This window comes from Oncorhynchus mykiss, chromosome 24, assembly GCF_057628025.1.
Source record: "Oncorhynchus mykiss isolate SJ-2025 chromosome 24, ASM5762802v1, whole genome shotgun sequence".
Classification (NCBI taxonomy): domain Eukaryota; kingdom Metazoa; phylum Chordata; class Actinopteri; order Salmoniformes; family Salmonidae; genus Oncorhynchus; species Oncorhynchus mykiss.
In genome coordinates, this window is record NC_143045.1 from 6128824 (window position 1) to 6155133 (window position 26310).

Below are 26310 nucleotides of genomic sequence, written 5' to 3' on the forward strand. Positions count from 1 at the left end.
TGTTGTTGTTGTTGACAAACTGGTTTAGCCTAGGGTTTCTGTGTCTTAACCAGCAATTCACAATATAATTAATTGTCTAAAAAAATTATGATTGTCTAAAGAAATAATAAGAAATAAGAATCAGTTGTGAGGCAGTAAATGAAAATGGTTCAGGGACAATCATATTATATGGGCTTAAATGAGATGAAATATGGAAAATTATCCCAAAACCACATAATCTCCACTATAACAGTTGAAGTTGGAAGTGTAAAAACACTTAGGTTGGAGTCATTAAAACTCGTTCTTCAACCACTCCATAAATGTCTTGTTAACAAACTATATTTTGGCAAGTTGGTTAGGACATCTACTTTGTGCGTGACACAAGTCATTTTTCCAGCAATTGTTTACAGACAGTTTATTTCACTTATAATTCACTGTATCACAATTCAGAAACATAACTATTTGGCCATAATGACCATCATTATGGCCAAACAAGGGGGAGGCTTGCAAGCCGAAGAACACCATCCCAACCGTGAAGAATGGGCGTGGCAGCATCATGTTGTGGGGCTACTTTACTGCAGGAGGGACTGGTGCACTTCACAAAATAGATGGCATCATCATGAGGAACATTATGTGGATATATTAAAGCAACATCCCAAGACATCAGTTAAAACTTGGTCGCAAATGGGTCTTCCAAATGGACAATGACCCCAAGCATACTTACAAAGTTGTGGCAAAATGTCTTAAGGACAACAAAGTCAAGGTATTGGCCATCACAAAGCCCTGACCTCAATCCTATATAACATTTGTGGGCAGAACTGAAAAAGCATGTGCGAGCAAGGAGGCCTACAAACCTGACTCAGTTACACCAGCTCTGTCAGAAGGAATGGGCCAAAATTCATTCAAGCTTGTGGAAGGTTACCCGACATGTTTGGCCAACATTAAACAATTTTAAGGCAATGCTACCAAATACTATTTGAGTATATGTAAACTTCTGACCTACTAGGAATGTGACGAAAGAAATAAAAGCCCAAATAAATAATTCTCTCTACTTTTATTCTGACATTTCACATTATTAAAGTTAAGTGGTGATCCTAACTGACCTAAGACAGGGAATATAAGAACTAGGACTAAATATCAGGATTTGTGGAAAAACTGAGTTGAAATGTAGTTGGCTAAGGTGTATGTAAACTTCTGACTTTAACTGTATGTCTTTCTCTTTTCTTGACTTGTACTGATCTTCACAGCACATTGGTTTGGTCTTAACACTGAGAAGCTTCAATTGCTTTCAATTAAGTACTGCAGTGTGTAGGCTGTAGCCCTGGGCCCCAGATGATGGATTGATTGAGCAGAAACTTTTTGTCGTAACAAAAAAAAAATGGCACGTACTGTAACTAGCAGGAAAGGAGGTATTATATAATGGAGGCCGAAAGTTAAAATGTCTACAGCTTGAGGTTATACCTACATTATGTAAGTGATGTGAGCTATGCAAAACAATGGATATTTATACGTAATCCCCACTAGTTGCAAATGAATGTGATTAGAGAGCATTGTTATCGACTAGCACATCATCAAGGTCACCCAAGACAATTAGGCTAATTATAATGAATAAATTATGAACTGAAAGTAAGCATTTTGCCCAGAGTAAGAATAGGATCAAATAACTTCAGAAGCTTCATTTCCAAGGCTATGTTTTTCATGTGTGTCAATTTGTTTTGCCCTCCCCTTCTTTTTGACCTCCATTTATCTTTGAGGAAGGCGATCTGGATCCATTCCACATGACTGGAGGGAGGTGGCTGCTGTCCTTTGTTAAACGTCCTAAAAACAGCAGCAAAATAAAATTCAGGCCAAGATAGACGACTTTCAAAGTCCACATCTCCTCTTCAACATTTTTTGAAAAAAAGGTGAAAAGTGACGTAGGGTTTTCTCAAATAAGCAAAGACTCATCAACTTCATATCTAGCAAAAAAGGGATGCTATATGGGTGGTACAGGACCCCACATATTGCTCAAACCATTCAACGAAACTGCACAGCACATGGTCAATAATTATGATTAAGATCTCAGAAAACTGAGCCATGGGATGTTTGGCTCTGGCCCTCACATTCTTTTCATCTTCTTAAAAATCCACTACAGATAGTTAAGTGGAGGACCAATTAGAGCCTATCCAGGGTTCCTTTTGATCCTTCTAAGTGAGATTTAATGCAACTCTATGCTCTTTACTTTGGCTGTTCTTACAGATCACTGATGGGGATCTTGCCTTAAGGGCATGTCGTAAAGCACCTGAGGAGGCTCTGTGCATGGTACATACGTATGAGTAATGGCTACTGCTACGGCCTTGCTGACTAGTATCATTTTGAACGGTGATGCCTGATTCCCATCATGCAAGTGCTTCACGCCTCATAAATAAATAGGTGCTTGTGTCTTGGCAGTAATAATGGGGAGCAGCTGAGATATGATTGGACTCAGTAATGACTGTTCTTTACCTCTGGGGAATAGAATGAGGAGAAAGGCACCAAGCAGGCACAAAACAACTACCAACCCTAACATGTGAAGTGTGGTTTTGTTGATTCCGGTAGCTTTTGGTTGAAAATGAATATGAGGTACTTAAGTTATTAGCATACAAGCACACACACCTTGACAACACAATATGTTACTGCTACAAGAAAGCATACATCGTGACATGAAAAAAACTGTACTTTAGGTTATGTTATCCCCTTTCATGATCCTGTAATGAGCCTACAACTAGACTAATTTGGTCTTGTATCCTGTCCCTTTGTCATTTGTTGATTTGAGGAGAATGGAATAATTTTGTCATACAGCAGATGTTGCCTTTGAATAGAAATCCAGAGCTTGGCTGAAGCTTTAGCCAAAGGTAACACTTCATGTGATGCATGCCATTATCTTCAGAGACAGTTGGCCACAGAAATAGAAGACTAATAGCTATTATAACTTCTCAGAATGAGATCCAAATGAGGAAGCAAAGGGTCATGAGTCTGCAATAGGAGTACTGAATACCTAATCCCACAGCCACAGACCCACCTTCCTTAGTCATATCTGTCAAAACAGACCACATACTCCCCTTCATGTGTAGATTGGTTCCCCCCATCCACTAACTGAAGTCCTGAAAAGCTTGTGTGAACAGATTGTATTTAATGTGCACATGAAATGTAGTAACAAAACACTATCATTGATCAAACATAATTGCATTCTGGTGGAGTTAAAAATGTTGTACCTGATTTCAAGGCGACAGTGCACTCATTTCATTTGTCGGCATCCATTTTTTTTGTCTTTTCAGAGCCACCTCTGCAGCAGACTATACCGGGCAGAAGTTAATTTCGCGAAGCTCGCGCAACCACACACCATTCACATTTTAAGCATGATCTACTTCTTATTTTGAAATGAAATCTCAAAGAAGAGATAATCCCTCTTTCTCTGCTGTCTCATCCTTTCTCTGATTAATGAATAGGTAATAAGTCAATGCTCAATGTGGGAAACCACATAGCAGTGCTTCAATATTTAGCCAGAAACATTTCCAGGGACTACTTTAATTGAGAGGTTATACAAGGTCTGTTGCTTTCAGATACAGTGCAGACCTGCTTAAAATGAACATTTAATTATTTGGTGAATATGCAAAATAATATAATATTTATCCAACCCTGAAAACTGTCGTTGCTTCCCTAACAGTGTCAGAGAATTTCCCCTAGCTATAGCGGAAACACTTGCACTGTCATGCTGCGTGCCTGTTGCTAGGAGATGCTCAAATCCCTTGGGAGACACCGCACACTCACAAAGTAGGAAACAGGGACTTTATAAACTGTAACTTGGACTTCAGTTTGGGGCCTGTGCTTGCTGAGGTGCCAAGAAGTGTAATATAAAAGGAAGTTTAAGAAATGTGGCCTCTAAAACGTATAGTTAGACTACAGAATATTGTTTTGCTGAACTGTTGGAACCATATTGTCAGTGTCTTGGTGATACCTTTTAGAGCCAGTCTTAATAACTAATTGATGAATGATTCCATTCACAAGCCCACTCTTTCCAAAGAGCCCCTTTTACCGCCATGTTTTTTGTACTTTGTCAGGTGTCCAAAGGTTCTTGAGGTTTAGAGCTTGCAGTTGATGGAATGGAAGAACAAAGCTCTCTCTCGCTGAATTGTGTTTGTCGACTCAGCAGATGGCAGAGGTATAGCCATGTAAACAACATTCTGTCTGGGCCAACAACACTCCCTCAGAAAAGCTGAAACGGACGCTTTTGACGCGCATGTGCTGCCCCCAGAATAAATGAACGTTTCCCGATGTTCTCAAATCTCAGACAGGTTTTAAAATCAACTCTGAAAAGGTTAGAATGAATATAATGTCAGACAAAGTACCACTACAACATTTATTTTTAAATACTTATTTTCTAATGTTTCTTTCCAAGTAGTGGTGTCATTTGGATTCAAACTCCCTTGACATAGGATTATAGCTAACACATACTTTACACAGCTATGCACATACATATTTTTCAGAGATCAGTGACCTGGGAAATGACAAGTATCACTAAATAGTATAGATACCACAACACGTTTGCATATATCTTTAGTCAGGGGGAGAAAAGTCCAGATGTATGGTTTTGCGTCCACCACAACATCATCAATCATTGTGTCAGTATTCCTACATGTGTGTTTAAATACAGCAAAAATCAGGGTCTTTGCCACAGTGATACTGTAGATTGAAGCTACTGGACCTTTTTAGTGAGGAACAGAATATTGTGTCTTGGGGGTGAAATGAGTCATGGGGGATTGGAAACTTGATCAAGCTACAAAATCAGCCCAGAACTAGAAGTCAGAAGTCAAAGGTACCATCAGGGCACAGATCTATATAAAATGAGTGTTCAAGGATGTGCCTGGAGACAATGTTGGTGAGTTCTTAAAAAATGACATTCGTACAATTGGCCATGATATCTAGCAAGATCATCAAAACATCCAATGTTAAAAATAACTTATTGGAATTTTCTTCTAGCATATTTATTTGTGTTCCATAACAAACTTTTTTTTTTTTTAAACCATGGTCTGTGATGTATTGTGGTGGTACACTGACAGCACTAACAGCACTTAACTGAGGACGCTTGGCTGCGCTTTGGCTGGTCCAGCTTTGTCGTCCCCTGAGATAGTGGGGAAGGGCGACAGAGACATGAGGAAGGAAACAGGCAGTAGACAGCGACTGTTCCTCGATGGATGACTATACTACTTCAACAGAAGCATCCTCCGGAGACCTCTTTATACTGATTGTACTCAATGTTCTGGATATCTAGCTTTTTAACAATGACAAGTCAGCAAAACTAAACCCTCCTATCTGCAGTGTACAATACACACATTTTAGTGTATGCCACACCTTTAGAAGGTCCTTTTGGACCTATACAGACATATGTTTATTTAGTTTACATAATTCAAAAATGACATGTGAAATACATCAGGGTTATTGCAACTTTTAAATGGGTTATCAAGTTAATGTTCAGTTAATTTGTTGAGCTGTATCTAAGGATATTTTCTTTACATATGTAATTGTATTAGAATTTGTGTGATGAGATTGAGGGAACTACATACATATTTATGTTGTATTGGATTACGCTATTGACTGCAAGTACCAGAATGCCTTGCGACAGGAAGCAGAAAAAAGGAGAACGCGCCAGTTATGTACAAGTGTAATCACTTCTGACTTTGAATCTAAAGATGTTAAATGTAACGTGAACAAGTATTATTACTAAAAGAAGCTCGTACTCCACAACCCGACGTCCCGAGTCATTACTTTGACGATAGTTATTCAATATTTTTGGTGCCGAAAGATCATTAGGGATGAAGTGGCTGAAATGGCTGAGGAGGAACGTCGGCATGAAGCAGAAAGAATGAGACGAAAGCGGGGCATCATTCGAGGTGCCACAACACGGATTTTGAATCAGATTGACGTGGAAATAACCCAGTCAAATCCAGATACCGATCACTTGAGTACATTGTTGGAATTGCTGTCAGCTAAGGAGGACAGCTTGCTTGATCTTGATCGTGGATTTGAACAGTTAACGCCGTTGGACGGATTGGAGGCGGAGATTGCATGCACAGAGGATTACAAAGAGAGCGTTATCATACCGAAGAGCCGTGCACAATGTGTGATGAAGAAAAAACAGCACCTCAATCCACTACCAGCACGTGTGAATGATGCTAACTCAAGCAGATCACAGAGACAATCAGTAAGGCTACCAAAGTTGATTATTGAAAAATTATATGGAGATCTCAGTATGTGGCAGGAGTTTTGGAGCCAGTATGAGACTGCTATTCACAACAATGATTCACTGTGTCATAAAGAGAAGTTTACCTATCTGAAAACGTATCTCAATGGGCCAGCTGCAAAGGCAGTAGCAGGACTGATGTTAACAGACACTAACTATGATGATACAATTGCTCTGCTCAAGAGCATATTTGGAAGGAAAAATCTTGTGATTAGTGCTCACATGTCAAAGCTGCTGAATCTCACTCCTGTGAAGAAATCCTGTGACCTAAATGCATCGAGGCAGCTATATGATGAATGTGAAATTCAGATTAGGAGCTTGAAATCACTGGGTGTACTGTCGTGTCAGAAACCTACTATGCACAATCTTACTGTAGATGATTCCAGAGGACAGAGCTCATGACTGTAGTCGTCAGTGGGGAGTAGATTAATGAAAGTGTCTGAGATCGTCAGTTTCCTACAGAAGGAGGGTCAGAGCAGGGAGAGAGCACTACAAATGACAAGATCATGCAACCAACAGAAAGAGAGAGAACCATGGAACAAGTCATGCTCCTCCAATGAAATGAAAACAAAAAGGACCAACATGCCATGTGCTGCACCCAGACAAACCTGGAAAATAGGAAAGATTGAGGAACTGTTTCCAGGCTGAGATGTCCAAGTTAGGTCATGTTCAGTTCGTACTGCTTCGGGGACTTTGTTGAGAAGACCTATTCAGTTGATATCCTGCTTAGAGATTTAGATGAACACAGTTGTTCATCGGGGGGAGGATGATGTAACTTTTAATGGGTTACAGAGTTAATGTTTAGTTAATTCCTTGAGCTCTAAAAATATTTTCTTTACAGTTATTTACATATGTAATTGTATTAGAATTAGTGTGACGGAGAGAGAACTACATACATATTTATGTTGTATTGGTTATTGGTTATTGGTTATTGGATTACGCTGTTGACTGCAAGTACCAGAATGCCTTGCGACAGGTAGTAGAAAGAAAGAACGCGGCATTTTATTACTAAAATAAGCTTTCACTTCACAACACGACGTCCCGAGTCATTACTTTGAAGATAGTTATTCAATAATGGTTGTTGTGACCACATAACCACTTGTTGTGCCCATTACTTCTGCTTGACACAATTACACTTTAGGAGCTTTCCCATGAGGTTCAAATTCTGCAGTAGGTTATTGGAATATTCAGGAGTAAATAAACCAAAGTCAAGGATGTACGTAGTCCCAAGTGTTTCCAACAAGAAGCATAGAAGTGTTGGTGGTTGATTCATTACTTTCACCAACTCATCCCAGTAGGGAAGCCTGAACACTTGGGGAGAATGTTCACATAGTAATGAAAGACAAATGATGAAAATGTAATGAATCGAGTCCTGTGCTGGAGAACACCAAAGTCATTGGCTGAGAGCATGTATCATTCTCTCTACCAGAAGAGTATGTTGAGAACACCCTGAAGTTATGGGTTTTCCTCCCCTCACCCTTCAGAAGTCTGGGATGATGAGAAGTGTTTGTTTCTCTGCTCCATTTCTGCTCTAAGCCAGCTGCCTTTTTTTCTCCCCTTCTGCACCGTGCTCATTTAAATATCATGCTCCGTTTAAAGTCGGGGCTAATTTGCATGGGAAGCTGAGAAGATCGGTTACCCAGAGCAGGCAGGGGCTGTGGAAGCTTCTAAATGAGGAAGCTTCACCTGAATTGCTACAGTGGAGTCTTAGTCTCATAAATGGATTAGAGGGCGATGTGGAAAGAAGGGAAGAGTGGTGGGAAACTTCAAAGCTATTTAATAAAGACAAGTGTGAGACAAGACATATTCTTTTGAAAGGAACTCTTTACTGGTCCAAATATCATAGCACTGACATAGGCCATCTTTACGTCAAGCTGCAGCCGTTGCTGAGGAAAAGAAGGAGGGGATTAGCATTTAGATGACATTTGGGTGACAGTTAAGAGATATGCATGGTTTCTGGGGATAGGTTGAGACGTGGTGACAGTTGATGTGTGAGAAGGGAGCAGGACTATTTAATGAAGCTGCCAGTTGAGGACTTGTGAGGTGTCTGTTTCTCAAACTAGACACTAATGTACTTGTCCTCTTGGTCAGTTGTTTACCGGGGCCTCCTACTCCTCTTTCTATTCTGGTTAGGGCCAGTTTGCGCTGTTCTGTGAGAGGAGTAGTACGCATTTTGAGCCTGTAATCAAACCCACAAATGCTGATGCTCCAGATACTCAACTAGTCTAAAGAAGGCCAGTTTTATTGCTTCTTCTGTTCCATTTCTTGACTGCCCCGCTAACACAGAAAGAAACATTAGTTACGTTATATAAAACACTCAATGTAATGGATATGCAGCATCTATAGCCTCGGTTATACATGGCACTTAAATGCAACTTCTGTCATTTGATCATTCCAAGCAAGTTACACTGTGCTCACATTAGGTTCAAATCTCTCAGGATGGGCATCGTGTTCGGAATTTGATAGTCTGGACGCAATCAGGCCAACGAATATGCATAAGCAATGTAAAGACGTGATGAATGAGTGAAGAAATGTACATTCTACCCAAATTACTCACCCAAAAAGGGTGAGAAATTACTTGAATATGGTGGACAATTTGCACTAAGGTAAATTAACATTGATGATGGAACTTATTCCCCTTTTCTTATGAGATGGACCGCTATGGTAATAAATATTTACCATCTAAACCATGTGTGACATCTCACCTCACTGGCAGTAGTGTTTGTCCTCACCAGTCCCTCAACAGCTCTCTGACTGAGATCCACCCTCACTTGGTCCTCAAAGGAGATGAAGGCTGGGGATAGATGTAGGGAAGGAAGGATAAATGGATACATCTTTCAACAAGTCAGTAAAGAGTGTTGATAATAGCAAATGTCCAATAAAGAAATGTGATGGTCTAAGTCCACAACAATGCTTAAAACCCTTTCACACGTACCAAAACACAGGTGTGATCATTCTACAGTGGTCTGTGCAGCTCAGTTGGTAGAGCATGGTGCTTCCACGCCAGGGTTGATTCCCGCAAGAGAGAAAAGTATGAAAATGTATGCACTCACTACTGTAAGTCGCTCTGGAAAATTAAGAGTGTCTGCTAAATGACTAAAATGTAAACATTACCTATAATGTAAATGTCCCTGCAGTGTATGCTCAAATTGGTGTGATTAGAATGCTTATTTAGAACGTACGGTGAATTGCGAAAGTATTCACCCCCCTCTGCAATTTTCCTATTTTGTTGCCTTACAACCTGGAATTAAAATGGATTTCTGGGGGGTTTGTATTATTTGATTTCCACAACATGCCTACCACTATGATGATGCAAACTATTTGTTATTGTGAAACAAACAAAAAATAAGACAAAAAAAACAAAAAACTTGAGCGTGCATAACTATTCACCCACCCAAAGTCAGTACTTTGTAGAGCCACCTTTTGCAGCAATTACAGATGCAAGTCTCTTGGGGAATTTCTCTATAAGCTTGGCACATCTAACCACTGGGATTCTTGCCTATTCTTCAAGGCAAAACTGCTCCAGCTCCGTCAAGTTGGATGGGTTCCGCTGGTGTACAGCAATCTTCAAGTCATACCACAGATTCTCAATTAGATTGAGGTCTGGGCTTTGACTAGGCCATTGCAAGACATTTAAATGTGTCCCCTTAAACCACTCAAGGGTTGCTTTAGCAGTATGCTTAGGGTCTTTGTCCTGCTGGAAGGTGAACCTCTGTCCCAGTCTCTGGAAGACTGAAACAGGTTTCCCCTCAATAATCTTCCTGTATTTAGCACCATTCCATCATTTCTGACCAGTTTCCCAGTCCCTGCGATGAAAAATATCACAGCATGATGCTGCCACCACCATGCTTCACTGTGGGGATGTTGTTCTCGGGGTGACGTGCTTCCTTATTTTTGTCTTTAAGCAATGGCTGTTTTCTGGCCACTCTTCGGTAAAGCCCAGCTTTACAGTGTATGGCTTAAAGTGGTACTATGGACAGATACTCCAATCTCCGCTCTATTTGCAGGTTTGTTGTGGTGCCATATTCTTTCCTTTTTTACATAATGGATTTAATGGTGCTCCGTGGACTGTTAAACGTTTCAGATATTTTTATAACCCAACCCTGATCTGTAATTCTACACAACTTTGTCCTTGACCTGTTTGGAGAGCTCCTTGGTCTTCATGGTGCCGCTTGCTTGGTGGTGCCCCTTGCTTAGTGGTGTTGCAGACTCTGGGCCCTTTCAGAAATGGTAATGTCATACTGAGGTCATGTGACAGATCATGTGACACTTAGATTGCACACAGGTGGACTTTATTTAAGTAATTATGCGAGTTCTGAAGGTAATTGGTTTCACCAGATCTTATTTAGGGGCTTCATAGGAAAGGGGGTGAATACATATGCAGGCACCACTTTTCAATTTTTGATAATTTTTTTGAAACAATTATTTTTTTAAATTTCACTTCACCAATTTGGACTATTTTGTGTATGTCCATTACATGACATTTAAATACAAATCCATTCAAATTACAGGTTGTAATGCAACAAAATGGGAAAAATGCCAAGGGGCATGAGTACTTCTGCAAGGCACTGTGTATACTGTGTCTTACCCTCCAGACAGTTGTGGAGGTAGAAAGGCAGGGCGGCTTGGCTTATCTCCTGGTCAATAGTGGGTGAGCGAATCATCACTGGTTCATACAAACACAGGACAGAGAGATACAGTAGAGCCTAGTTATTACAGCACTACTGTAGAGAGAAATAGAAATGGCTTCTTTTTGTAGGCACTAACTCCACCATGGTTTATTAGACAAAGCCTATTGGGAAATGAATGTTGATTTTGTCTTTTTTTAATATTATATTTTACAGGCTTAGGAGATATTATGTTTTGTTCTATGAGATAATCTTCATCAGCCAACATCACTTTTTGTGAATTTTGAAGCATTTATGTAATCATAAAAAGCACAAAGGCTTCATAATTCATATAGGTCATGTTAACTGACTGATATTATCCCATAGAACAAAACATATAAGATCTCCTGAGCCTGCGTTAACCTCAGACCTTATTTTCTGGGTTTATCCCAAAACCCTATAATTTCCCCATAGGAATGGCTGAATGGACCATAGGTAACTCATTTCAGTTCTTTAGGACTACAAGAAGGCGAGCTCTATACCATGCCTTCTTAACTGCCCGTGGGAAGATTAATTACGTTCAAATGATTTTAATTAAATATAAAACAACATAAAAAAAGTCTCAGACAACACTATGTTAATACATGTAGTGTATAACAAGAGGTATTACAGAGTGTTATTGGTTTGATTATGATAATGCTATCGCTAACCTATCCAGCTCTGAGTCTAGGTCAGCTCCTGATTTCTGGGCCACTGAAGCAGCCTGGGATGGTACTGTCTGAGAGGATACAGTCTGGCCTTTGACCTCTTGAAGAAGATCCAATCTGTCATTAATCGTCTCCGTTTCTTCATCAGACAGTGGAGTCATCCGTGATAGCAACTCCTTGGTCTCGTCATACTGAGGGAAAGAAACACTGAACACACACCCTTCCCTGTGTCCTACACTGGACTCTTAACAAGGCAGGCAAAGCCTATTGTACGGGTGCAACTCAATAGTCTAGAGTGGCTTCCTTTATCTTCTTTCTTTCATTTGCACTGATCTGAACAGCAGATAGGTGAAAGCATTATGGTATTTGTTTTCACCCGTCCAGTTCATTCAAATCAGCATTAGCCAAGAACAGACTATAAGCCACTTCAGACTATTGAGATGCACCCAAAACTGTACTGTACCTTGAATTTGAGCTTGGCTCCATTGATGTCCATGCAGGAGCAGAGCCCGGCTCACATAGAGCTGCTGTTCCAGAGGGCGTAGCCCAGGCCTGGCACAGCAACCAAATATAAGCAATGTTGTGTGGCTATTTTTATTGACTTGGCCAAAGCTTTTGATACGGTAGACAATTCCATTCTTGTGGGCTGGCTAAGGCGTTTTGGTTGTCTCTGAAACCAGTGTGATTAGAATGCTTATTTAGGACGTCCAGTTTCGACTGACACAAGAGTCAGCATTTGAGCTGCAACACAGTTTTTTTCCACAGAAACATATTGCACAACCACAGTCCTTACAAAGTTGTCCTGAATGTGACCATTTTATTTTTGCATGCAATGTTTAGGCATTCACAGAAGTAGCTACAGCATAACACAATCATCCAAACCGGAAAATGTAGGCTACATTTTGTCCTAGCGCTAACTGAAGAAAGATTGATGTAACACAAGCAGTCATATTTAGATAACTCTCAGCTGACAGAAACCACAATATACAGTGCCTTGCGAAAGTATTCGGCCCCCTTGAACTTTGTGACCTTTTGCCACATTTCAGGCTTCAAACATAAAGATATAAAACTGTATTTTTTTTTGAAGAATCAACAACAAGTGGGACACAATCATGAAGTGGAACGACATTTATTGGATATTTCAAACTTTTTTAACAAATCAAAAACTGAAAAATTGGGCGTGCAAAATTATTCAGCCCCCTTAAGTTAATACTTTGTAGCGCCACCTTTTGCTGCGATTACAGCTGTAAGTCGCTTGGGGTATGTCTCTATCAGTTTTGCACATCGAGAGACTGACATTTTTTCCCATTCCTCCTTGCAAAACTGCTCGAGCTCAGTGAGGTTGGATGGAGAGCTTTTGTGAACAACAGTTTTCAGTTCTTTCCACAGATTCTCGATTGGATTCAGGTCTGGACTTTGACTTGGCCATTCTAACACCTGGATATGTTTATTTTTGAACCATTCCATTGTAGATTTTGCCTTATGTTTTGGATCATTGTCTTGTTGGAAGACAAATCTCCGTCCCAGTCTCAGGTCTTTTGCAGACTCCATCAGGTTTTCTTCCAGAATGGTCCTGTATTTGGCTCCATCCATCTTCCCATCAATTTTAACCATCTTCCCTGTCCCTGCTGAAGAAAAGCAGGCCCAAACCATGATGCTGCCACCACCATGTTTGACAGTGGGGATGGTGTGTTCAGCTGTGTTGCTTTTTCGCCAAACATAACGTTTTGCATTGTTGCCAAAAAGTTCAATTTTGGTTTCATCTGACCAGAGCACCTTCTTCCACATGTTTGGTGTGTCTCCCAGGTGGCTTGTGGCAAACTTTAAACGACACTTTTTATGGATATCTTTAAGAAATGGCTTTCTTCTTGCCACTCTTCCATAAAGGCCAGATTTGTGCAATATACGACTGATTGTTGTCCTATGGACAGAGTCTCCCACCTCAGCTGTAGATATCTGCAGTTCATCCAGAGTGATCATGGGCCTCTTGGCTGCATCTCTGATCAGTCTTCTCCTTGTATGAGCTGAAAGTTTAGAGGGACGGTCAGGTCTTGGTAGATTTGCAGTGGTCTGATACTCCTTCCATTTCAATATTATCGCTTGCACAGTGCTCCTTGGGATGTTTAAAGCTTGGGAAATCTTTTTGTATCCAAATCCGGCTTTAAACTTCTTCACAACAGTATCTCGGACCTGCCTGGTGTGTTCCTTGTTCTTCATGATGCTCTCTGCGCTTTTAACGGACCTCTGAGACTATCACAGTGCAGGTGCATTTATACGGAGACTTGATTACACACAGGTGGATTGTATTTATCATCATTAGTCATTTAGGTCAACATTGGATCATTCAGAGATCCTCATTGAACTTCTGGAGAGAGTTTGCTCCACTGAAAGTAAAGGGGCTGAATAATTTTGCACGCCCAATTTTTCAGTTTTTGATTTGTTAAAAAAGTTTGAAATATCCAATAAATGTTGTTCCACTTCATGATTGTGTCCCACTTGTTGTTGATTCTTCACAAAAAAATACAGTTTTATATCTTTATGTTTGAAGCCTGAAATGTGGCAAAAGGTCGCAAAGTTCAAGGGGGCCGAATACTTTCGCAAGGCACTGTAAATGAGCTATTAGCCATTACTATTTATAATTCAACACATCATAGGTGAGCTCCTCATTGAGCTAAATAATTGAGTAAAACACTTTCTAAAAATCGAAAGTAATCTGACGATGGGTAGTTTCTGCACGCCTCCATGTTTTTTTTTCATGTCAACCAAAGATAATAACAGGAGACAAGATGAGTTTGGTCTGTTTGCAGTATGCATGTTAACCTTTCTGATCTCCCCATCCCGGATCCGGGTTCGTGAATACAGACTCAAGCTCATTACCATAACGCAACGTTAACTATTCATGAAAATCGCAAATGAAATGAAATAAATATGCCATCTCTCAAGCTTAGCCTTTTGTTAACAACACTGTCATCTCAGATTTTCAAAATATGCTTCTCAACCATTGCAAAACAAGCATTTGTGTAACAGTATTGATGGCTAACGTAGCATTTAGCATTAGCATTCAGCTGGCAACATTTACACAAAAAAACAGAAAAGCATTCAAAAAAATCATTTACCTTTGAAGAACTTCAGATGTTTTCAATGAGGAGACTCTCAGATAGCAAATGTTCAGTTTTTCCTGAAAGATTATTTGTTTAGGACAAATCGCTCCGTTTTCTGCGTCACGTTTAGCTATGAAAAAACCCCTGTATCCAGGATTGTGTAAATCTATCAGCAAGCTCATTAGCATAACACAACGTTAACTATTTATGAAAATCGCAAATGAAATGAAATAAATATGCCATCTCTCAAGCTTAGCCTTTTGTAAACAACACTGTCATCTCAGATTTTCAAAATATGCTTCTCAACCATAGGAAAACAATCATTTGTGTAAAAGTAGCTAGCTAGAGTTAGCATTTCGCGTTAGCATTTAGCGTTAGCATTAGCGTTAGCATCCAGCACGCAACATTAACAAAAACATAAAAGCCTTCAAATAAAATCATTTACCTTTGAAGAACTTCTGATGTTTTCAATGAGGATACTCTCAGTTAGATAGCAGATGCTCAGTTTTTCCAAAAAGATTCCTTGTGTATTAGAAATAGCTCCGTTTTATACATCACATTTGGCTACCAAAAAAAATCCATAAATTCAGTCCTCAAAACGCAAACTTTTTTCCAAATTAACTCCATAATATCGACTGAAAACATGGCAAACGTTTTTTAGAATCAAGCCTCAAGGTGTTTTTCACATATCTCTTCATTGATACATCGTTCTTGGATACATGCTTTCTCTCCTGAATCCCAGGAGAAAATGACCGCACCTGAAGATTACGCACAAATTTAGACAAAGGACACCGGGCGGACCTCTGGAAAATGTAGTCTCTTATGGCCAATCTTCCAATGATATGCCTACAAATACGTCACAATGCTGCTAAGACCTTGGGCGAACGACAGAAAGTGTAGGCTCATTCCTTGCGCAATCACAGCCATATAAGGAGAGAATGGAAAACAGAGCTTCAGAAATTCTGCTAATTCCTGGGTGATGCATCATCTTGGTTTCGCCTGTAGAATGAGTTCTGGGGCACTTACAGACAAAATCTTTGCAGATTCTGAAACTTCAGAGTGTTTTCTTTCCAAAACTGTCAAGAATATGCATAGTCGAGCATCTTTTCGTGACAAAATATCGCGCTTAAAACGGGAACGTTTTTTATCCAAAAATGAAATAGCGCCCCTAGAGCTCTAAGAGGTATAGGGGGTTTGTCATCTACCATTGTTCACATCCCATTATTCACTTCAGGAAGTTTACTTGAAAGATGAGTGAACCCTCCCTCACCTCATTTTATTATAACATCTTTGGTTCGACTTACGTGATGCACAGAATGATTTGTATGTCAATAAACATGGCTCCACACATAGCTGGAATTAGCTTAGCTCATCATAATCAGTACAACCTTCAAAAAAGTTTTTTTACACACATAAAAAGTGTTCATTACGATCTATGCAAAAATCAGAATGCATGATTTGTCACCAGAACTTGAAAACATGTGAATAAAACAGTAAATAAATAAATAATTACCACACAAAACGACAGTGATTTATTGATATAAGTGGCGTGTGCTGGCATTCAATCACGTAACCTCTCACTCCCACTCTGAGCCATTCAGTGTTGTTGTTTATGTATGTAGCTAGTGGGATGAGCTGTAGCATTAGTAATGTCTTACAAAAGGAGACAAATCACAAATGTGGGAATTCTGGAATTTTTTTATAGCCATTGTAGCCATTGAGAACCCTGAAACTGAGGACCCCTTGCCCACAGACGAAGTCCCGGGTCCCTTTGGAGATGCTGGTGGTGATGGAGGCAGACTGACAGTGGATGAAATACAGAAGGTCTGTGGTAGCTGGAAGGCCCCCAGCCATTTCTCCCCTCCTGACCTTGCTGTTTTTTTTCCCATGAGTCCCAGTCTGGAGTGAACTCCTATTGGCATTTCCCTATGAGGCATAGTGCCTCAAGCTGTTTCTGACAGAGGAGCTGGTGGGAGACGTACACCTTATTGCACTGCATTTTCCCTGCAAAGTTCCTCAAACTGCTGCTCAAGGTAGTCTCACACAGAAGCACTGCAAAGTCTGCCTATCTGGCACCAGGAGAAGGAGGTAGAGGAGGTTGACAAAGTACATGTGTTTAGCTTGTGACACACATTTATGTGTTTCACCATGCTTTGGGGAGTACCATATGCTCAAGCACTATTGAGCACTTCTGCAGCAATTACTGAATGACTGACTTTTCATGTGGCTTGACAGGTGATCTGCCATGATACTATGCCTTTAAAGGTGGGGGGGGGGGATGCAGTTGTTCTTCAATCACTGTATGAAAATATGGGTTATGCATATTCAGAAATTGTCAGTCTTTTCTTGCAGTTTTATTTCCTCTACTAAAACAAGTTTTTGTTGTTGTTCAACCATGACCAATAGTTCAATAAAATAGACAACTATTGCATATACAGTTGAAGTTGGAAGTTTACATACACTTAGGTTTGAGTCATTAAAATTAGTTTTTCAACCACTCCACAAATTTCTTGTTAACCTCTCTGGGATATGTGGGAAGGTAGCGTCCCACTTGGCCAAAAGCCAGTGAAAATGCAGAGCGCCAAATTCAAATAAATTACTATAAAAATCAAACGTTCATGAAATCACACATGCAAGATACCAAATTAAAGCTACACTTGTTGTGAATCCAGCCAACATGTCAGATTTCAAAAAGGCTTTTCGGCGAAAGCAAACGATGCTATTATCTGAGGATAGCACCCCAGTAAACAAAGAGAGAAAAGCATATTTCAACCCTGCAGGCACGACACAAAACACAGAAAATAAATATAATTCATGCCTTACCTTTGACGAGCTTCTTTTGTTGGCACTCCAATATGTCCCATAAACATCACAAATGGTCCTTATGTTCGATTAATTCCGTCAATATACGTATATCCAAAATGTCAATTTATTTGGCGCGTTTGATCCAGAAAAACACCGGTCCCAACCTGCGCAACGTGACTACAAAATATCTCAAAAGTTACCTGTAAACTTTGCCAAAACATTTCAAACGACTTTTGTAATACAACTTTAGGTATTTTTTTAAGTAAATAACTGATCAAATGAAGACGGGATGATCTGTGTTCGATACCGGAGGAAAACAAAAGTGTAGCGAGCTTTCAGGTCATGCGCGGTAGGAACTGCAAGAAGCTCCCTTAGAAATCTGGATTCCCAATGAAAAATAAATGAAAAGAGAGTGACCTCAAAAAAAAATGAATGGTTTGTCCTTGGGGTTTCGCCTGCTAAATAAGTTCTGTTATACTCACAGACATGATTCAAACAGTTTTAGAAACTTCAGAGTGTTCTATCCAAATCTGCTAATTACAGTGCCTTGCGAAAGTATTCGCCCCCCTTGAACTTTGCGACCTTTTGCCACATTTCAGGCTTCAAACATAAAGATATAAAACTGTATTTTTTTGTGAAGAATCAACAACAAGTGGGACACAATCATGAAGTGGAACGACATTTATTGGATATTTAAAACTTTTTTAACAAATCAAAAACTGAAAAATTGGGCGTGCAAAATTATTCAGCCCCTTAAGTTAATCCTTTGTAGCGCCACCTTTTGCTGCGATTACAGCTGTAAGTCGCTTGGGGTATGTCTCTATCAGTTTTGCACATCGAGAGACTGACATTTTTTTCCCATTCCTCCTTGCAAAACAGCTCGAGCTCAGTGAGGTTGGATGGAGAGCATTTGTGAACAGCAGTTTTCAGATCTTTCCACAGATTCTCGACTGGATTCAGGTCTGGACTTTGACTTGGCCATTCTAACACCTGGATATGTTTATTTTTGAACCATTCCATTGTAGATTTTGCTTTATGTTTTGGATCATTGTCTTGTTGGAAGACAAATCTCCGTCCCAGTCTCAGGTCTTTTGCAGACTCCATCAGGTTTTCTTCCAGAATGGTCCTGTATTTGGCTCCATCCATCTTCCCATCAATTTTAACCATCCTCCCTGTCCCTGCTGAAGAAAAGCAGGCCCAAACCATGATGCTGCCACCACCATGTTTGACAGTGGGGATGGTGTGTTCAGCTGTGTTGCTTTTACGCCAAACATAACGTTTTGCATTGTTGCCAAAAAGTTCAATTTTGGTTTCATCTGACCAGAGCACCTTCTTCCACATGTTTGGTGTGTCTCCCAGGTGGCTTGTGGCAAACTTTAAACAACACTTTTTATGGATATCTTTAAGAAATGGCTTTCTTCTTGCCACTCTTCCATAAAGGCCAGATTTGTGCAATATACAACTGATTGTTGTCCTATGGACAGAGTCTCCCACCTCAGCTGTAGATCTCTGCAGTTCATCCAGAGTGATCATGGTTCTCTTGGCTGCATCTCTGATCAGTCTTCTCCTTGTATGAGCTGAAAGTTTAGAGGGACGGCCAGGTCTTGGTAGATTTGCAGTGGTCTGATACTCCTTCCATTTCAATATTATCGCTTGCACAGTGCTCCTTGGGATGTTTAAAGCTTGGGAAATATTTTTGTATCCAAATCCGGCTTTAAACTTCTTCACAACAGTATCTCGGACCTGCCTGGTGTGTTCCTTGTTCTTCATGATGCTCTCTGCGCTTTTAACGGACCTCTGAGACTATCACAGTGCAGGTGCATTTATACGGAGACTTGATTACACACAGGTGGATTGTATTTATCATCATTAGTCATTTAGGTCAACATTGGATCATTCAGAGATCCTCACTGAACTTCTGGAGAGTTTGCTGCACTGAAAGTAAAGGGGCTGAATAATTTTGCACGCCCAATTTTTCAGTTTTTGATTTGTTAAAAATGTTTGAAATATCCAATAAATGTCGTTCCACTTCATGATTGTGTCCCACTTGTTGTTGATTCTTCACAAAAAAAATACAGTTTTATATCTTTATGTTTGAAGCCTGAAATGTGGCAAAAGGTCGCAAAGTTCAAGGGGGCCGAATACTTTCGCAAGGCACTGTATATGCATATCTTATCTTCTGGGGATGAGCAGCAGGCAGTTGAATTTGGGCATGCTTTTCATCCAAAATTCCGAATGCTGCGCCCTATCCTAGAGAATTTAACAAACTATAGATTTGGCAAGTCGGTTAGGACATATACTTTGTGCATGAAACAAGTCATTTTTCCAACAATTGTTTTCAGACAGATTATTTCACTGTATCACAATTCCAGTGGGTCAGGAATGTACATACACTAAGTTGACTGTACTTTTAAATAGTTTGGAAAATTCCAGAAAATTATGTCATGGCTTTAGAAGCTTCTGATAGGCTAATTGCCATAATTTGAGTCAATTGGGGGTGTACCTGTGGATGTATTTCAAGGTCTACCTTCAAACTAAGCACCTCTGCTTGACATCATGGGAAAATCAAAAGAAGTCAGCCAAAACCTCAGAAAAAAATGTGTCTGTTTCATCCTTCGGAGCAATTTCCAAACACGTGAAGGTACCACGTTCATCTCTACAAACAATAGTACGCAATTATAAACACCATGGGACCACGCAGCCGTCATACCGCTCAGGAAGGAGACGCGTTCTGTCTCCTAGAGATGAACGTACTTTGGTGCGAAAAGTGCAAATCAATCCCAGAACAACAGCAAAGGCCCTTAACTTCATTTTACTAGGCAAGTCAGTTAAAAACAAATTCTTATTTTCACTGAATGCCTAGGAACAGTGGGTTAACTGCCTTGTTCAGGGGCAGAACGACAGATTTGTACCTTGTCAGCTCGGGGATTTGATCTTGCAACCTTTCAGTTGCTAGTCCAACGCTCTAACCACTAATTGTGAAGCCCTTGTGAAGATGCTGAAGGAAAAAGGTACAAAAGTATCTATATCCACAGTAAAATGAGTCCTATATGGATATAACCTGAAAGGCCGCTGGGCAAGGAAGAAGCCACTGCTCCAAAACCTCCAAAGCCAGAGTAAGGGTTGCAACTGCGCATGGGGACAAAGATTGTACTTTTTGGAGAAATGTCCTCTGGTCTGATTAAACAAAAACAGAACATTTTGGCCATAATGACCATCGTTATGTTTGGAGGAAAAAAGGGGGAGTGGCCATCACAAAGCCCTGACCTCAATCATATAGAAAATTTGTGGGCAGAACTGCGAGCAAGGAGGCCCACAAACCTGATTCAGTTACACCAGCTCTGTCAGGAGGAATGGGCCAAAATTCACCCAACTTATTGTGGGAAGCTTGTTGAAGGTTGCCCGAAACGTTTGACCCAAGTTAAACAATTTGAAGGCAATGCTACCAAATACTAATTGAGTGTATGTAAACTTCTGACCCACTGGGAATGTGATGAAAGTAATGAAAGCTGAAATAAATCATTCTCTATACTATTATTCTCACATTTCACATTCTTAAAAGAAAGTTGTGATCCGAACTGAACTAAAACAGGGAATTTTTACTAGGATTAAATGCAAGGAATTGTGAAAAACTGAGTTGAAATGTATTTGGCTAAGTTGTATGTACACTTCCGACTTCAATTGTAGGCCTATGTGTTTTATTGCAGGGTTTTCATCCAGGTAAACTGTTGAGGGTTCACTAGCATACAAAAGCTGACCTCAATCTTCAGCTTGAAGTATGTGCAGCTCCAGTTATGATATTGGCAAATAAGGTTCAATAGTGTTTGTGTGTGTGGTTTCTGAAAGTACAGAATAAAGAGGAATTGTCACATCTTGATCTGTTTCACCTTTTTGTGCTTGTCTCCACCCCCCTCCAGGTGTCGCCCCTCTTCCTCATTATCCCAGTGTATTTATACCTATGTTCTCTGTTTGTCTGTTGCCAGTTTGTCTTGTCTTACCAGCGTGTTTTCCCTTCTCCCTGCTTTCTCAAGTTCTATTCCCTAGTTTCCCCGGTTCTGACCAATCTGCCTGCCCTGACCCCGAGCCTGCCAGTGGTCTGTACCTGCCTGACTCTGACCCGTTTAACCTTTCTGATCTCCCCATCCCGGATCCGGGTTCGTGAATACAGACTCAAGCTCATTACCATAACGCAACGTTAACTATTCATGAAAATCGCAAATGAAATGAAATAAATATGCTAGCTCTCAAGCTTAGCCTTTTGTAAACAACACTGTCATCTCAGATTTTCAAAATATGCTTCTCAACCATTGCAAAACAAGCATTTGTGTAACAGTATTGATGGCTAACGTAGCATTTAGCATTAGCATTCAGCTGGCAACATTTACACAAAAAAACAGAAAAGCATTCAAAAAAATCATTTACCTTTGAAGAACTTCAGATGTTTTCAATGAGGAGACTCTCAGATAGCAAATGTTCAGTTTTTCCTGAAAGATTATTTGTTTAGGACAAATCGCTCCGTTTTCTGCGTCACGTTTAGCTATGAAAAAACCCCTGTATCCAGGATTGTGTAAATCTATCAGCAAGCTCATTAGCATAACACAACGTTAACTATTTATGAAAATCGCAAATGAAATGAAATAAATATGCCATCTCTCAAGCTTAGCCTTTTGTAAACAACACTGTCATCTCAGATTTTCAAAATATGCTTCTCAACCATAGGAAAACAATCATTTGTGTAAAAGTAGCTAGCTAGAGTTAGCATTTCGCGTTAGCATTTAGCGTTAGCATTAGCGTTAGCATCCAGCACGCAACATTAACAAAAACATAAAAGCCTTCAAATAAAATCATTTACCTTTGAAGAACTTCTGATGTTTTCAATGAGGATACTCTCAGTTAGATAGCAGATGCTCAGTTTTTCCAAAAAGATTCCTTGTGTATTAGAAATAGCTCCGTTTTATACATCACATTTGGCTACCAAAAAAAATCCATAAATTCAGTCCTCAAAACGCAAACTTTTTTCCAAATTAACTCCATAATATCGACTGAAAACATGGCAAACGTTGTTTAGAATCAATCCTCAAGGTGTTTTTCACATATCTCTTCATTGATACATCGTTCTTGGACACATGCTTTCTCTCCTGAATCCCAGGAGAAAATGCCCGCACCTGAAGATTACGCACAAATTTAGACAAAGGACACCGGGCGGACCTCTGGAAAATGTAGTCTCTTATGGCCAATCTTCCAATGATATGCCTACAAATACGTCACAATGCTGCTAAGACCTTGGGCGAACGACAGAAAGTGTAGGCTCATTCCTTGCGCAATCACAGCCATATAAGGAGAGAATGGAAAACAGAGCTTCAGAAATTCTGCTAATTCCTGGGTGATGCATCATCTTGGTTTCGCCTGTAGAATGAGTTCTGGGGCACTTACAGACAAAATCTTTGCAGATTCTGAAACTTCAGAGTGTTTTCTTTCCAAAACTGTCAAGAATATGCATAGTCGAGCATCTTTTCGTGACAAAATATCGCGCTTAAAACGGGAACGTTTTTTATCCAAAAATGAAATAGCGCCCCTAGAGATCTAAGAGGTTAAGAAACTCTGCCTGTCCTGACCCAGTGCCTGCCTGCTGTTCTGTACCCTATTGACTGTGCACTGGATTACGGATCTCTGCCTGCCTTTGACCTGTCTTTTGCCTGCCCTCTGTTAGGGTCAATAAACATCTGTGACTCTAGCTGTCTGCATCTGGGTGATATCCTGAGTTCTGATAGGAATTATTAGAATTTAGAATACAATACCAGGATATAGCAATAAAACTGGATTTCAAAGAAGTAGCATAATAACACTGCTATAAAAATAATAAATTGCATTGACAAAAATCACAAATATGACATATATCAGCAAGAAAGAGCAACTGTTGAGATCCATAAGGGGGCAGGACAGGGCAGAACAGAGCTATGCTAAACCGGCCAAATGAGACAAACTGTGGTCACAAGGCCAGGGTAGCTTCAAAAGACAGCACAAGCTAATTAGCTTGTGAAGCAATTAGCGTTGTTTTACAGAGCAAATAGAAGAATGTAGCTAGCTACATAAGCACAATTGAGTATAACTCCATAAAGGTTATGAAATTAGCAACTTTAACTCGCGTTTCCCTTGATATAAGGAATAACGTTACACACAAATATATTATGCTCCATGCACACAGTGAGCTACGGTAGAAACGACATAACACGACATACAGAAACTATTATAATGTAATAAGGCACTTACTTTGCTAGAAACGCACACATGTCCAAAGTTATTATCATGTAGTATTGAAAACAACAACGAATGCGATATGGGCACCGGCCAGAAAATTTGAAAAGGTTTGCACAGGTCCTGTTCTGACTGGAGAAGCGCAAATGTCTGCGTACTTGAGCTGCGGGAAACAATGGGGAAGTGCTTGGGGAAGTTTGTCCGGCTGAGTAATGCCAAAAAAATACTTGTGTAAGACCACAAAAGTCAAATGGCCTAATATTGTGTGAATTAATGAGGAGGCGGAACACACCTCTATTCAAACTGCTGTTAGAAAATAAAACTTCCGATATTCATTTGAAATGTACAAATTGAAACAGCCTATCAACAAAAGCAGGCAGCGTGCCTTGGTTTGATGGTAGAGCGAATGCACTGTCCTGTTGCGTAACAGTGAGTGCATTCTGACACCACGTGCATAAAATAAAAAAACTCACGTTGGGGCGACCATTAGAGATAATTGGAACTCAATGTGAAAAGGTTAACCTTGTTCTGAACACCTCCAAAACAAAGTTCATGCCGTTCAGTAAGAAGAATGCCCTTCTCCCCTCTGGCGTGATTACTATCTCTGTGGGTTTAGAACTTGAGGTAGTCACCTCATACAGGTACTTGGGGGAATGGCTAGACGGTACACTGTCCTTCTTTCAGCACGTATCCAAGCTGCAGGCTAAATCTAAACTTGCTTTCCTTTATTGTAATCTCTCCCTTTTCACCCCAGCTGACAAACTAACTCTGATTCAGATGAGCATCCTACTCATGCTAGATTATGGAGATGTAATTTATGTTATTTAAAGTTGCTCTCGAGGGGCTAGTTGTTCTTTATCATTCGGCCATCAGATTTGCCACCAATGCTCCTTATATGACACATGACTGCACTCTATACTCTTCTGTAAACTGGTCATATCTGTATACCCGTGGCAAGACCCACAGGGTTGAAGCTTATTTATAAATCCCTCATTCCCCCCTATCTGAGAGACCTACTGCAGCCCTCATCCTCCACATACAACACCCGTTCTGCCTGTCACATTCTGTTAAAGGGTCCCAAAACACACACATACCTGGGACGCTCCTTTTTTCAGTTCACTGCAGCAAGCGACTGGAACTAGCAGCAAAAAACACACAAACTAGACAGTTTTATCTCCATCTCAAGACTCAATCATGGACACTATGACACTTTGCATGATTTAAATATATATATATTTAATCTTTATTTAACTATGCAAGTCAGTTACGAACAAATTCTTATTTACAATGACGGCCTACCAAAAAGCAAAAGGCCTCCTGCGGGGACGAGGGATAAAAAAATATAGGACAAAACACTCATCACTACAAATGAAACACCACTACACTGCATAAAGAGAGACCTAAGACCACAGCACAGCATGGCAGCAGCACATGACAACACAGCATTTTAGCAACACATGACAACAACACGGAGAAACACAACATGGCAGCAGCACAAAACATGGTACAAACATTATTGGGCACAGACAACGGTACAAGGGCAAGAAGGAGAAAACAATACATGGCTCCCGAGTGGCGCAGAGATCTAAGGCACTGCATCGCAGTGCAAGAGGTGTCACTACAGAACCTGATTAGATCCTGGGCTGTATCACAACCGGCCATGATCGGGAGTCCCATAGGGCGGCACACAATTGCCCAAGATTTAGGGGAAGGTTTGGCCGGTGGAAATAAATAAATATATTTTAAAAAGCTCCTCAAATCAAATCATGTGTAGACCTTACAGTGAAATGCTTAGTTAAGAGCCCCTAACCAAAAATGCAGTAAAAAAAATGATAACATTTAAGAAAGTAATGTAACAAGTAATTAAAGAGCAGCTGTAAAATAACAATTGCGAGTCTATATACAGGGGGTACCGGTGCGGAGTCAATGTGCGGGACCACCGGTTAGTTGAGGTAATATATACATGTAGGTAGAGTTATTAAAGTGACTATGCATAGATAATAACAGAGAGTAGCAGCAGCTTAAAAGGGGTGAGGGGCAATGCAACTAGTCTGGGTAGCCATTTAATTAGATGTTCAGGAGTCTTACGACTTGGGGTAGTAGCTGTTAAGAAGCCTCTTAGACCTAGACTTGTCGCTCTGGTACCGCATGCCATGCAGTTGCAGAGAGAACAGTCTATGACTAGGGTGGCTGGAGTCTTTAGGGCCTTCCTCTGACACCGCCTGGTATAGAGATCCTGGATGGCAGGAAGCTTGGCCCCGGTGATGTACTGGGCCGTACGCACTACCCTCTGTAGTGGCTTGCGGTCGGAGGCCGAGCAGTTGCCATACCAGGCAGTGATGCAACCAGTCAGGATGCTCTCGATGGTGCAGCTGTAGAACCTTTTGATGATCTGAGGACCCACAACAAATCTTTTCAGTCTCCTGAGGGGGAATAGGTTTTGTCATGCCCACTTCACAACTGTCTTGGTGTGCTTGAACCTTGTTAGTTTCTTGGTGATGTGGACAACCTGCTCCACTACAGCCCCGTCGATGAGAATGGGGGCGTGCTCGGTCCTCCTTTTCCTGTAGTACACAATAATCTCCTTTGTCTTGATC

General features: G+C 40.4%; 1 long non-coding RNA gene across 10 annotated transcripts; it reads right to left on the bottom strand.

Annotated features, from left to right (window-relative positions):
- Positions 1-379: 379 nt before the first annotated feature.
- LOC149972347 (uncharacterized) lies at positions 380-15833 on the bottom strand. 10 transcript variants are annotated; one of them, XR_016491284.1, is made up of 7 exons: positions 15099-15833; positions 14669-14730; positions 12016-12104; positions 11556-11743; positions 10827-10904; positions 8944-9032; positions 6249-8124 (listed from the first exon to the last, which is right to left on the bottom strand). It is a non-coding gene; the product is annotated as an uncharacterized LOC149972347 (long non-coding RNA). The 10 variants fall into 10 exon arrangements; XR_016491285.1 differs by adding an exon at positions 9174-9233 and having other exon boundaries at positions 8045-9032; XR_016491289.1 differs by lacking the exon at positions 6249-8124 and adding exons at positions 380-1797; positions 9174-9233 and having other exon boundaries at positions 11556-14730.
- Between the last annotated feature and the right edge of the window lie 10477 nt (positions 15834-26310).